Consider the following 13810-nt stretch of genomic DNA (forward strand, 5'->3'; position numbering starts at 1 on the left):
GGATTCGAAATTCACAGATTAGAATTGTATAGTACAGATTCAAATGTAGAATCATGTGATAGAGAATCAAAAATAGAGACATGATATACAAAATCAAAAATAGAGGCGTGTAATACAGACTCAACAATAGAGGCATGTAATACAGACTCAACAATAGAGTCATTCAATGCAAAATTAAATATAGAGTCACATAATACAAAATCAAAAATAGAGACATGTAATACTGACTCAACAATAGAGTCATTCAATACAAAATTAAATATAAAGTCACATAATACAAAATCAAAAATAGAGGCATGTAATACTGACTCAACAATAGAGTCATTCAATACAAAATTAAATATAGAGTCACATAATACAAAATCAAATATAGAGTCACATAATACAATATCAAAAATAGAGCCATGTAATACAGACTCAAAAATAGAGTCATGTAATACAAAATCAAAAATAGAGTCATATAATACAAAATCAAAGATGGAGTCACATAATACAAAATTAAAAATAGTGTCATATAATACAAAATCAAAGATGGAGTCACATAATACAAAATCAAAAATAGAGTCATATCATACAAAATCAAAAATAGAGTCACATAACACAAAATCAAAAATAGAGTCATATAATACAAAATCAAAGATGGAGTCACATAATAGAAAATCAAAAATAGAGTCACATAATACAAAATCAAAGATGGAGTCACATAACACAAAATCAAAAATAGAGTCACATAATACAAAATCAAAGATGGAGTCACATAACACAAAATCAAAAATAGAGTCACATAATACAAAATTAAAGATGGAGTCACATAATACAAAATTAAAAATGGAGTCACATAATACAAAATTAAAAATGGAGTCACATAATAAAAGTTTAAATAACAAAATCTAAAAGTGAGACCACTATCTAATGAATCATTAAAGAATATGTTAATAACAAAAGCAACAAAATTACTAAATCGCGGAGGTTTATTCAAATATATGTACATTCAGCTGGCGCACAAATTTCTCATTCCATTTTCCACATTTTACATACTTTGCGTGTAGCAAACGTATCAAATTAATTCCTGGAATTTAACGCAGAGTTCACACATGTTTTATACATGCACATATTTCATTGACATTTGTAATGACATGTTTTTAGAATCAGTGTTTAGAAAAGACATGAGTGAGAAAAAAGTTTTCATAATAAAAAAGGAGCAATATTTGAAATCAGGAAAATTTGAATAAACTCTGAGAGGTGATTGCAAAGAATTCATAATAAAAATTAGTAGTAATCATTGCAATTATGTAATGTTGCAAAAAAAATATTACATGTCTAATAAATAAATGAAATATTAAATATCTAAAAATTTATAATAAAAAGTAGTAGTAATCATTGCAATCTAATGTTAAAAGGAAAATGTCTAATGCCACTAAATTACTATCTATTGTTTCAGAATATCTGCTTCTTTGTTTAATTATAAAATCATTTGTTGAATGTATCCAAAGTAATTCAATAACTCCAAGAACAATTAAACAGTTCACAACTCTGATTTTCACTTAATTATCTTTCAGAGTGCACAGCACTGATTGCAGCCCCGAAATTAGCAATTTGACAACATACGTTAAGCCACTAAAATATTCACATATCAAGCAGCCCATAAAGTTGCGAAAGCTCGAGTTCATGAACTCCGCAACCATCAAAGTATTAACACATTACAGAACCCTGCCACTCCATTACAGTTTCTGTGCTAAGCAAAATATTGAATACGACAAATTTGACAGGTGTAAGTTCCGCACCGTCAAGTTATTCGTTTTAATGATATAAAGCGAGTCGAAACTCAGCCCTGTAATTTCCTTGATTTAAATCCTACGTCCACTTTGCTAGAAATACTGATTTACGTAAAGTTTGAAACATCTAGTTTGGGATTCAATCACATTAAAAGTCTCTCAGGTAGGCTATAGATCTTGTCCTGAAAAATGCTCTCAAGAAATACTTATAGTACTCGATATAATTTAATACAAAAAATTCTGAATGAACTCACCAGTTAAAAGTTACTAAAATTACTAATTAAAACCTTGAAGCTGAGATATTTACCCGAATTAACAGAGCTAAACGTAGAATTTACATCAAACACAGTTTCTTTTTTATTCAACCTCGTCACGATAAATAAGATTGTAGAACGTTTGTATAAAATAGTAGGTGTGCATAATGAAATGGCAGAGTTTCGCAATTATGTCACACTTGAATATTCACAAACATTTGCAGATAAGAAGAAAGAACGAAGCTTCTGAATAATTAATGTGTTGTACTAGATAGGGTCAACTTCACTGTGTCTGTCGGAGTGTTAATCATTTTACGATGGAGCCTTGTGATCGTACCAGTAATTAATGTTAACTAATTGCTGTTACAATGTGTCTCATAAGCAGAAGCTATTAACTATCGAACGGCGATCATCGTGAACAAACTTATCGAGTAATCGATGATCTTTCGATTAAACCCAGACATACCTACTTTTTCATGTACCGCAAAATAAATGGTATAAAATTTGAAGAATTAGTAACATGTTTAACAAAATTGTTTAAATAATGTGTTCATATGTTGCGTGAGAATTTGGTTGTTTTGTTTTGTTCTGTTCTTCGAGGCACTAATTTAGTTTCACTTTCAAACTACATATTTTTAATTTTAGATAAATAGAATTTAATATTTTTGTTTTAAAATGTGGTACACTATGTTTATTGTATAATATAGTGTGTTATGTAAATATAATATATTGTTGACATGTAATATATTGTTCATACATGAACGTATTATATCATAAACAAGTTAAAAAAGGAAAAGTGTACGAAGTATGTTAGGGTTTGTAAAAAGGACACGAAAGTTCCAAAGTTGTGTACGAGTGATATCACATACAATGACAATATAGGCAGTACAGTAAATTGAAAAAGTGTATACCGATAGGGTCAGAAATAGCTGTTCACAAGAGCCATCGAGAGCTTAATCCACGGAAAAGCTGCGATTCCGTTCCACCAGCTGTTACGCACCAAGAGGCAAGGAAAAGCCGTTGAAGTTACGGAATCTTTTCAACCGTGATTAAACCGTGAGCTAACTAAAAGTTCTCAATCCACCAGGTATTTGCATACCTTCGAACTTAAACGGCTTCAAGAGGGGGAACAAAGTTAACACTTCGCTAAGTAGTTTACTATTAAACCATAAGCCCGGAGGTGCAAGCTGTTTGCAATTTACATGATTAGGCGACGATAACATTATAGCCTCACGGACCGGTCGTTTAGCGACAAGGATCCACCGACGTCCAAACATAATCGAACACTTATCCACGTACCGTTTCGAAAGCGAGTGAAACTCCAACACGAGGATCTGCACAGTCAATGTCAGACGAGCCGGCATCTATCAACGAACCGCGTTGCAAATCCGACAGCACGACACCGTTTCACCGTTTGGTCCAGTTCGAGACGCAGAAAACCAGCACATCGTTACGAATCAGTTACCCGAACACGACAGATCATAGCCACATCCACGTCTGGCTTAGTTCACCAGCCACTCGTGCAGGTTATCTCCGTCCGTCTGATCGGTTCGCGAACAAACTCGTCCATCACTCCACCACCTGCACCCTCTCACCAACCACTAACCACGAGGTGTCTTCATCTCGTGGTCGTTGACGCGTTCACTGGTCCCGTGCGGGTCCGACGCGATCCGGATCGCGAGACCCCGCGGCAAGTCGAGGATCCATCGGGAGGGAAACGGGAGAAGGACACTCGGTGTGGATGAACCGTTACGCGAACTGCTAACCGACCAAACCCGATCCGAGGACCAATCCCCAAGGACGACCCGCACCCTCCGTGCACGCGATCGGCAGTCTGTCCCGGGCTCTACTGACGGGCAACCGCGCGACCTCCATGGAGGTGGCGGTGCTGGTGCTGCTGCTGCTGCTGATGATGATGCTGCCGTCGGTGGTGGTGGAGCTGGTGGTGGTGATGGTGGCGGTAGAGGTGGAGGTGGAGGATGGTCCGGCACTCGAGGAAGCCGGGACATCCACAGCGCCGACGCCTGGTTTCGTACCGACCACCAGTCCGGTCGATAACGCCACGGCAACCCCCGGGTCGTTCCGACTCTCCTCCTTCTCGCTCCACGATTTTCTCCCTCTTTCACCTTCTACGCTTCTTCTGCTCAATTTTCTTCTTCTTCTTCTTCCAGCTCTTCCTTGCGCGATGCTTCCTCAACGTCAAACCTCTTCTGCCCTTCATCGAGCAAGACTTCCGTGCTCGATTTTTACTTCCCTCCTCGATGCCTACGAAGGCCTTCTCCTCCCTGTTACTGCGCCTTCTCTTTCGCAGACGAAACGAGACGCAAACGGGGGATGGAAACAGAGAGCAGACGGTCTCTTTGTCCGAGTTGGCAGCAACAGACAGTCTGGAGAGAGACGGTCAGCTACGTTGTACATCTTGGAGAAAAATATTCGCCAGATCGGATTGCGTTTCGACTATTAAACTCGAACATCTTCGTTCCGATGACTTAGAATGGCTGCCAGGGTGCAACCTGACTGACAACTGCGACCGTCTTTTGGTCACGTTCGAACCGCAAATCACTAAATATCGGTGGGAATTCGTCGCGAATGTAACAGTCGTATCAGAGTAACCGTACTTTTGGATTTCGATTACTGAGTTAGAATTCGGATTCCTCGTATCGTTCTTTACACTTCCATACTCATATGTAATATGTAATCACATGTTACAACTAGACTACCTATATATGATTATGACAACGATATCAGCAGGACTTTGCTTTTGAAGTCTACAAAATAATCTGCTATGACTGCAGAGTCTATATGCGATGTTCAAATCGTGGATGTCATAGATTACATGGCTTATTCATACTTTGCCTTGATACATCGCAAATACATCTCTGGTAGCAACATGCGTTACTAATCACAGTATTTGATATCGTATCATGCTGTATGCATATGCGATCTGCAGGATATACAATCTAAAATCATTATGCAATTGCTTATTTCCCTTTCTGTTAAGGTGTAACAATATTAAAATCCTAATGCAATCGATTGACTGACAAAATGATTGACAAAATACAAAGACAAGGTTTCCAAAAGTAGGTTGCTGCGTTTTAGTTCAATTATGAATGATGAAAGACTTGTACACAAATAATTTTTGTTGCTTCTAATAAATGAGGGTAGTTTTTCTAAATAATTCGTTTTATCCCAAACTTCTTGAGGTGCACGTTAAAATGGAACGATATTACACGTTCCCAAAAGTAAGCAGTAGCAGCAGAAAAGTGTTGGAATTCCTTGACCTGCAGTTTTCTGTGGACCAAAAGAAAGTACATACACAAGAAAGGAAGCAAAAGGACAAAAAAGTCCGCCCGAAAGAACATTCGAAGCGCGAAAACACATCCACAAGACACGCGACATGTACAGAGACATTTACGCTTCATAAACTTTACTTACAGTTTGCACAGCCTTATTCTTACAATTAGTGCAATATACCGGGTGGCCATAACGGTCGGCACAGTGGCGCTTGGTAATTTGAAAGAATTTTACGACTGAAAATCTGTGCGTGGTGCACTGTTTAGAGACACAAATTCAGTTCAGATTCAATTCAGATTCAATTCAGATTCGATTCGGATTGGATTCAGATTGGATTCAGATTCAATTCACATTCAATTTAGATTCAGTTCAGATTCGATTCGGATTGGATTGAGATTGGATTCAGATTCAATTCAGATTCAATTCAGATTCAATTCAGATTCAGTTCAGATTCGATTCGGATTGGATTGAGATTGGATTCAGATTCAATTCAGATTCAATTCAGATTTAATACAGATTCAATTCAGATTCAATACAGATTCAATTCAGATTCAATTTAGATTCAATTCAAATTCAATTCAGCTTCAATTCGAATTCAATTCAGATTCAATTCAGATTCTATTTAGATTCAATTCAAATTCAATTCAAATTCAATTCGAATTAAATTGAAATTATTATTAGTATTACCAAATTATAATTCAAGTTACTATTATTTTTGACAAATTAATATTCAACTTACTATTAATATCAACAAATTGCAATTCAAGAAATTAAAGCTATTATTTTTCATTTAATAAAAAATGTGTACTTCTATATTTTTAATGATTCTTCGAATGCAAATTTTTGTCCACAATTTTGTAATTAAGTATAATTGCTAAATAATACGTAAATGAAATATTTTGTACCGAAATTTAATTAAAAAGAGTAGTTATATCTTACTAAACGCAGCACATTGTATTGATTAAGTATTCCATCATAATGCGATTACGAACGCACACAGCACGCAAGAACTCCAATCTGTGTACTTATTAATTACTGTTTACAGTGGTCGCTCGTTAATTCCCTGCTATATAATTTATCGGTAGGAACGTTCCGCTTTCGCGCGTATGTACGCACACCCCGCTCTGTTCGTTACACGGCCATTGAACATGTGTGTACCACACAAACGGATTATGAAGGACGTAAAACTTCCCTGTATCCTTGAAGCCCTGAATACGGGAAATTATTGAGCGAGTAGTACATTAAATTGTAGAAGATTATGTTAGAGCTTGATTTACTCAATAATGTTGCTTCGTTTGAAAATTTTTTCAAGGAAAGAATTGTGAAAATTTACAAATGTGATTATTAAGGTTAGGAATTGATATCTTCTCGAATTAACGTATTTTATACCACGTTTTTGGTAACACCTTAAATGTTAATAATTTATTTGTTGTAATATGATTTGTCGATAACAACTGGATGTGAATAGCAAACCTAACCTAACTATTATATTTACATGAATATCAAAGTGCATATAAAAGTGGTTTCAAACAAGGTCTAACATCTGCCACCCTAAGTTTGCGACATCTTTTGATGCATCCGTAATTGAATTGCACGTGCAAAACCAACAGCCTCCAAATGTCTAGCATAATTGTTTCCTCTAAGATAAATAAATCTCGAGGGTTAGTAAACATCGAAGAAACAGTTCAGATAAATTAACAGGAATCGAGTTATCCTAACTCGCGATATCTTTAAGGGTAAAGCACCCGAAATGTTTGCTGAAGAATTACGTGTTTATTAAATGAGGATCAGATGAACGGGGAAAGGAATCGTTCCTATGGAACAGAATAGATAGATGATCGCGTAAACTAACAATTTTCTGCTCTCGTTTATGGAAAAAGTTTGGAAACGCGTTCGCCTGATTTATAAGATCACCTTCCCTTTGTAAAACTGCCGCTTTGAACGGAGCTGCTTGTGAATCTGGTAAAATACAAGGCGTCTCTAAATTAAACGATCGAACTTTGCCAATATGTTCTACAGGGAGAAACGTTGCACGTACATTTCTGCTATTAAAATTTCGGAGCAAAAAGTATCAATTTTTCATCGAAGATATTGAACTTCCATGAACTCGTTGCAGTAACCTTCTTGGAACTCTATCAATTTTGTGTTAATCGTTTTTGCTTGAATAACTGCATTTATCGCTGCTTAGGGGTGGTTCTTTATTCGACTTTTATGGAAAAATTGCTTTAGTGAAAAATAGCAACAGTGAATTAAATTTTCAATACATCAATTTCCACAAATTTCCTGAACTTTATTTCTAAACTAACATTACAAATTCTTAATAACGTACATATAATTCCACCCCTAAAAGTGAATTCGTTCATACTGATTTATATCAATGCACTCTTCATATTTTGAGAAGAGCAACGATCTCATCACATATCTAACATTTTATATTTGAAATAACATTTTGAACATGTTGGAGAAGTTTGTCTATTTCGTCCAGAAACATCCTCTATATGGATACGTGGTAACGTGTAAGTACGACATGAATGTAGGTTGAGTGGGAGACAGCATGGAAGATCAAGAGGGCTAGGTACGTACACGTACAGCCTGTTTCAGGAGAAATAGTAAATACTTTAAGAAATGGACTATGTAACAATTTTTATATAAACGTGTATCCGATTATCAATGTATATGAAGTTTCAATGTTACCATAAGTGACCTTAAAAAATGTATTGAAGAAAAGCAAATGACTGATCGATCGCATTTATTGAATACTCGAATGATATAAGACACAAGAATTATTTACAACGGTTCAAAGTAATTGTTGAAAAATCCCAGCGTCGACTTCGATACACATTTTAGCTCTCTTCGCAGTGGTGCCTGCAGCTCTTCCGAGGTCGTCTCTGCGTTCTTTTATGAGGACAGCACTATTCATAATGTCAGCGACCAATTCGTTACTTGTGTTTATTTTTACTTTGTAAACTTCGCTTTTCATCCATCTCCGCAGACAAAAATCTGAGGCCTCGAGTCTGGAGACCTTGATGGGCAATGAATTGGACTATTGGTTATGTAGCTGCAGCTTCGCACACATTGACAATCGAACACGTGTTTATTTGAGAATTTTTTCTCGAAATACTGCTGCAATATTTGCAGAAGATACTGCTCCTGAAGTATTATGTTCCTTCTGCAACACCCTGTATTCTGTTACTTATGGAAGTAGTGTCACTTTAGGATTTTGGGAGTTTGTCATTTCGAAAGCTTGAAGATTTATGGATTTGAACCATTAATTTTATATATTATCCATAAACTAATATTTAATTTAAATATCCATTTTCGTGTGTACACCCGTTATTGTTTCCCTTCGTTCACTTCAAGAACGAATACATTTAACTGCAGAAATATAGGTACTTTCTGTGCTAACAGCATACAAACTTCCTAAGACGGAACATATCTTAAACCCGGCCGTGTCCGTGTAGCTTAACTTCGCCTTACCTAACCTAACCTAACTTCAATTTTCAAACGAGAAGCAGAGCAAAGCGGTTCGCAAACACTTGTTCATAGTACTCGACGAAGAATGAAGATAAATTACTTTATCTCTGTTCATGTAACACACTGGTTGACTTTGATGATTCAGTTTCGAAACGTGATCATTTCTGGTCTCATTGTCAGTAAAATATTATATGTGTTTGTATAAATTTATAAGAGCACTTACAATACAAAACTACTGCAATATTTTAATTTTCCCAAATCTTCAAATCCACAAACCCAATTTTTCCCAACTCCAAAGTTCTCAAATTAATAAATATCCACCGACACAATTTCAACATTTGCATATTTCCAAATTGCAGTATTATAAGCGTGTCCCCAACCGTCGAGTTATGGCGAATAGTAAAGTCCTCTACATCACCATTTTCCCCCGCAGAAGCCAAGAATGCTCACATAAAGACTGACGATCGGCCATAAAGCTCAAATTTCAATCAACATAAGTTGCGGGAATTCAAAACAAATAAAAGCACCGGCAGTTCTCGTAACTTCGCAACCCTTTCGCAGCGAAGAAACCGGAGAGTCGTAAAAATCCGTGGAATATTCAAATCGCCGTCACGGTGGTAGCAAAACTCGAACGTGGTCACGTGAGCATGCTCGGAAATTGCCTCGTTATCCTCGACGTCGTCGTTATTTACGGGTCTTAACGAGCGAAAGCTTACGCTTTCTCCTCTCGTCAGAACGCTACGAGACTCGGTTACGAGCCACCCTCTTTTCGCACTCGTCGCGCGTTTTCTTTCCACGCTTTTCCCCGGCTACCACTTAAAATGCGACGGAACGGGTTTTTAACCGATCAAAACTATATTTCCATTCTCGATCGATAAGCGAGAATGCGAATGTACCGTGCGCGCGCCACAAGATGAGCTTTTGGAATTTAGACGCATAAATCTGCTGTTGAATCGCGTCTTGTGCATGCTTCAACTATTATGCAGCAAGAAACGATAGCATTCGTATGCTCGCAATTTAGAAATAAGAGCATAGTTTCTGTATTATACAACCCCCTTGCCATATGATTTATTCAGTCGCGTCAGTCGAAACCTCAACTACAATGTTAAAACAGTTTCAACTTTATTATAATTTACTTCTCAATTTTTTTGCAACTCGATCATTAAATCTTTCCGAAGATGTAGCAGCAGAATTGTCTGCCAATGTTCGATGGTAAGGGAATACGTGACCGGGGGACGAAAATGATACGCAAATGAAAACTGTCTGGTCAACTCGAACTTTCCCGGGATCGCTGTGAAACCTTGAAGTTTCACGACGAAGACCAGAACCCGCGTTTTCATCACAAAACTTGAACGCTGATTATACTCGCTGCTCAAGTTATGGAATCGAGTTAAAGTAATTTATGGGAGAGGAGTATTGACCGTGGCATGGAGTCCAAGAAGTCGAGTACAATATGGAGGCTGATTTTTCTCGATCCACAACCGGTGTATCGTTACAGGAAATATTAATTAAACCTCTCAAAAGCAGCATTTTCCCTGAGTCATCTCGGAATTTTTTTATGAGAGATAAAAATTGAGAGCAACTCTGAAGTGTGACCCGACAATATGTTATTTAACACCGGACAAATGATGTCGGGTTAATTGTGATGCAACCTTGTAAAATCATTTAAAAGTAGATAATGACTACAGTGTAATATATCAATTTTTAACTACAAGTTCACATACTACTAAATAATTGTATTTATTAAATAGATATTTACAAATCCCTCAATTACTCGATATTATTCTGTTATATATTCTTCAAAACAGCATTAAGTCCACCAACAATGCCGCGAGTAAACTGAAGAAATTGAAGAGCGTCGTGGAATATTATCAAAGCAAAGGAAACCACGGGCAATGTAATGAATAGGAAGAGTCTGTAAGGAGCAAAGGTACTTCACAGCAGGAAAGCAGGTACATTGCGATAATTAGTAAGCGTAACAGAAAATTAATGGCGGTGGGAATTAGCTGTGAACTTAACAAGAAAGGAGACAGAACTGTGCCGGTTTCAACGGTGAGATAGTGTTCAAAGGGTTACACCCTTTCAAAGAATTCAAAATTATAGTGAACGATTCCTGGTGAAATATGTATAAAAGATCCTAAAGACGCTTCTATACAAAGCGTCCCACTTTTTTACCAACTTGCAAAGTAAACTAATAATTTATATTCAGAGAACTCTGCGGATTACTTGCAATTTATAATTCACCTAATTCGAAAATTTTCTTTAAAAATCATCGTTAATTGATGAATCATCGAGCCAGGTTATTTTCTTCAATCACCGTCCCAGAAATCTGAAAAAATCTTTCGTTCCATAAACCGTGAAAGCCGAGCTTTCAAGGCGATCGATCGGTTCCCGTCACAGTTAATTAGATCCTCTCAATCCCGTGCAATTGAAGGTAACGCGGATCCTCCTCTCGCGAACAAATAGATCGAATTTTCCACCGACACAGTAGCGACCGTAACTTATGAAGCAACCGACCGGAGTAAAAAAAAGGCCAACAAACGGAAAAAAGAGAGATTGGCTGTTCCTTGTTTTCCCGGCAAGAAAACGCCGTCAATTAAGCAGGTGTATCCAGGATGCAGTTATCGGGGGAGAAATTTAAGAGGAGGAATAAGTCGCCACGACAACGCTGCTTAATTTACATTTCATTAGTTTAATGCTAATGCCAGCCACTTTTAGAGAGAACGTATGGACCGCTGCCAAGATACGGATTTTTCTGCAAGGAATGTCCAGAGATTTTTGGGAAATTAATGATTCCCGCGATATTTGTAATTTATGAGATACGGTTATGCTCCTGTTTCGAAATTATTAATTACATGGTAATGCGATGATTGCCGCAATAAAAATGAAACCATTACCAGATATACAGAAACCATTACAGTAATTCTTGTATCAAAATTATTTCATTAAAAAGTACAAAATTTTTTGTTAAAAATGTATAGTAAACCTTTACCAATTTCAGTTAGACAACAAATTTGAAATTCCATGCAGCAAATGTTAATTAAAGCAATTAACATATCGAATGAATGTAACAATAATTATGAACACGAGCAACAGTAATGATAATAATATTGATTTTTATTGTTATAAATAACGTTACGCTCAATTTCACCTTTAGCTGTATTAACTCGCTTAATATTCTATTCGCATTATGAGAGCATAAATAATGTCTGCGCATAATGTAAAATGAAACGTAATGCAAGTATTTAATAATAGAAGACACACCTGTTGAATACCTTTCATTTATGTGTGATTTAAATATTATATCACATATATAATGCTCTACTAATTCTTTAAGATGCTTTCAAAGTTAAATATATAAAATATTCTTGTGCGAAGTAAATTGATAAAGTGCGCGTTTGTCGAGATGCGCGCGCAACTGAGCGCCAAAAAAGAATCATGGCGGCGCGTGGCGCAACAATACGATGTTTTCATCGATACTAAAAAAAATGTAAATTTACTTACGTAGTAAAAGCTGTCAATGTTACAAAGTTTGCTTTGTAGAATTTCCTACCATGGAGCCACTCTTCTTCAATTCAATGAAGAGAATCGAATTATGTACGTAGTTACGGGGTTAATGCAGTGTGTCTTTAAAAACGAAGCCTTCGTAAAAACTTTCTTTCCTGAAATAAAAGGTAGTTCGTAAAGTAAGTGCAAGCAATCATTCTTAAAATTGAATTGATTTTAGTTATGCAGAAGTGTACGGAAAATTTTAGTGAAAATATTTGTTAATACTAGCGAATGTAGAGTAGGTTACTCATTGAAAATGTACCTTCACTCTTCCTCTTCATATAAACTCTTCACTTGGACGATAAATTCACAGGTTTTTCACAGTTTGAATGATTAATTTCCACAGAAATAAATAAATATTCCACAGAACCACTTTAAACGTCGCACTGAGAGCACTGACGCTACGTACGCAATTACGCACTGACAATTTCTTCCGCTGGTGGCGCCCTCTGCGCGGACTCTAATTGGCGCCAATATTCAAAATGCATCTCTAATTTAGTCAACTTAAACTTCATATATGATACTTAATTTCTGTCAAACCATTACGAAGTTATGTTAACGTAAATAGTTTTCTGCAACAGCTACCAGTAAATGGAAAGTACTTAATAATTTAACTTCTCTTGCATACGAAATGAATTCCAATTTAATTCAGCAAACACGTATTAATTCTGAATTGCGGTAACAGTTTCAATTTAAATTATGGGCTCTTTGTAAACGAAATGCTTTATACTAAAAAGTATCACTCAAATATGATTACCAAGTGTAATTATAACCTCAAAATGAAAATGAAGAAGTGGCTATTTAGTTGAAATTGTTGGTCATTTAGGTTAATTGTTTGGGGATTAAAATCACTGTAAATAGAATTTGGACAGAAAATTTTCTTACTTCTTACATCTGACTTAAAATTTATTATCTGACTGTGTATATGATTAATTAAAAATTTTGTTTAAAAACAGTGTTAAATATTTTTAAGTTAAACAATTTCTTATTGTCGTTTTCACTGTTTTTAACAAAAGAATCTCTATCATTTTCTCCCACAAAAAGGTAAATACACTACAATTATTCGTGAATATTACATAAAGAAAATATGAAAAATATTTCTTTTTAAATGAAAAAATTTGAACCACAAAATCTGTAAGTTTCTCAAGATGAACCTAAAACTATAACTTATCAGTTAATTATAAACAAAAGTAAAATTAATAATGGGTTAAATATTTTTACCCGTTTAATTGAGATATCTAAAATTTTATTACGTGAAGCGCGACTAATTAGCAGTGATCGCAGACTTTAATTGAATCGTGGTTAAAGCGATGAATACGACTCTAAAACATAGATAGGATTTCGTATGATTCGATTTAATGAAATTGCGATCTATTCTTCGTTCGCTAAGGCCATGTTTGAACGGAAAACATGTTAAGCGTAAAATCAATATCTCATGGGTCCAATGCTCCTTTGAGTCACTCC

The 13810-nt window shown here is 35.9% G+C and overlaps 1 protein-coding gene across 2 annotated transcripts in view; it reads right to left on the reverse strand.

Moving 5' to 3' along the window:
• The window catches only part of LOC100876541 (neuroligin-1), a 78871-nt gene extending 66121 nt beyond the window's left edge, over window positions 1-12750 (reverse strand). Inside the window, exons 1-2 of one of the 2 annotated variants that reach the window (XM_076535647.1) lie at window positions 12609-12750; window positions 12302-12459 (exon numbers count right to left, since the gene is read on the reverse strand). The gene's annotated coding sequence lies outside the window, so the exon portion shown is untranslated. Of the gene's footprint in view, window positions 1-3328; window positions 3871-12301; window positions 12460-12608 lie in introns of those variants that run through there. The other variant, XM_076535646.1, reaches the window with a different exon arrangement.
• Between the last annotated feature and the right edge of the window lie 1060 nt (window positions 12751-13810).

Source organism: Megachile rotundata, chromosome 9 (genome assembly GCF_050947335.1).
Source record: "Megachile rotundata isolate GNS110a chromosome 9, iyMegRotu1, whole genome shotgun sequence".
Lineage (NCBI taxonomy): Eukaryota > Metazoa > Arthropoda > Insecta > Hymenoptera > Megachilidae > Megachile > Megachile rotundata.